This window comes from Rattus norvegicus, chromosome 6, assembly GCF_036323735.1.
Source record: "Rattus norvegicus strain BN/NHsdMcwi chromosome 6, GRCr8, whole genome shotgun sequence".
Lineage (NCBI taxonomy): Eukaryota > Metazoa > Chordata > Mammalia > Rodentia > Muridae > Rattus > Rattus norvegicus.
In genome coordinates this window covers 122,632,778-122,634,470 of record NC_086024.1, presented here as the reverse complement: position 1 = coordinate 122,634,470, position 1,693 = coordinate 122,632,778, and positions in this window count along the sequence as shown.

Genomic DNA, 1,693 nt, shown 5'->3' with positions numbered 1-1,693 from the left:
AAGAACAGAACAGTAAATTTCTGTTTAAGGAGAAGGGTCTCCTTCCTTCTCTATTTCTCACTTATTGGCTCTGCTAAGCAGGGCAGTTCCTCTTCACTGTAATTCACATGTCCGGCCTCAGTTCAGATTGCTTTTGGCTGCAGAAGAAGGCATATTTACTGTGTCAGCAAGAATTTAGGAGGCTCTGAAGTGTGACCTGCTAGTGGCTACGTGTAGCTTAGCCTTCCCTCACAGAGCTAAGACCAGCATGGTACAAAGCTGTGCTCAGCATGACCATCCATTTATAGAGAATTATTGGATATTTGTGGCTCATCTATTTAAGATCTGGCTCAAAACATTTTCTCCATAAGTGTTGGCTCTGTAATTAGAAAACAAAATTCAATTTTTTAAATAAATTTTTTAATAAGTTAACTTACCTGTCTCTTCTTGTGTTTAAAACTTTCTAAATTATCAGTTGATAATTGGAAAGTGATATTCTAGGTATATTAAATAATGACTGAACACATTTCATTCTTAAGCAAAAAAAAGTTACTTTATAACTTAAAAAATTGTGTAACCACATTTAAAATGATTGCATTTTGGGATGCAATAGCAACATGTAACACATGAATATTTCCCTTTAATCCAAGGAAAATATTCAGTACATATAAGTAAAAATTGGCTTTGCTTAAATTCCTTTTCTTATTTATTTATGAGAGAAGTAAAATATCTGATATAAAAACCACATTGACATTTCGAGGTGTCTTCACCCGTGTTGTTTATACTTTTCAGTTTACTGAGTTTTATTAAGGCTAATCTTTTGATCTTTTGTTTAGCATCTTAAAGTTATTGGGCTGAAAAACATGTAACCTTCACCGTCCCAAATTAACGATTATGCAATTTTGTTAGCCAGTGGAGCAGTGGGTACTATGGGAAAGAGATTTATTAAAGTTTAATAAATGATTAATGGTTGCATTTCCTATTGAGAAATAAAAGTTTTATGACCCCTGTGCTTCAGCTCTCTCTAAGGTACGGTGGCATTTGTAAGGAAACAGAGAAATTATAATAAAAATACTGAGATTGGGGACATTTTCCATCTATGGATTTTGAAATTATTTACAGTACTCGTTAGCATTTCTTTTAGTCATTGTCAATGTCTTACGTTTTCAGGAACACCAACACCTGCCAACGAAAGAAATCAGATAGGATTAAGCTGCTTATTTTCTGAATTAATAGAGGGAAAAATTATATGAATAACATGAAAATGCACAGTAATTTAAAACTCATTTATAATTTGACCTTGAATTCACTCTGGTTTTTGTAGACAAAGCAATATATTTATCACAGGGAGGCAATCACAGTGTGGGCGTACCTCAGACTTATCTGTTGCCAACTGGGCAGACACATTTTATTATCCACGTGGCTAACAGTGTTGCAATATTTAACACATAAAAATACAGATTACTCAGCTAAGCTGCGTTTCAGAAAAATGACCCTCCTTTTAGTGTTGTGATTTTGAATATTACACAAGGAAAGCTTCTACTGAAATTGTTATCTTGTTTATCTAAATCGCACACTCTGCTGTTCATCCTGTACTTAAGATTACACCTTTAGGAGGGCAGGTTTCATATGCTTTTGTCTACTTGCTATCTACCCCAATTCCAAAGTCTGCCTAGGAGATGCAGATTAAGGAGAGAAGGGAAAGACAGGCCCC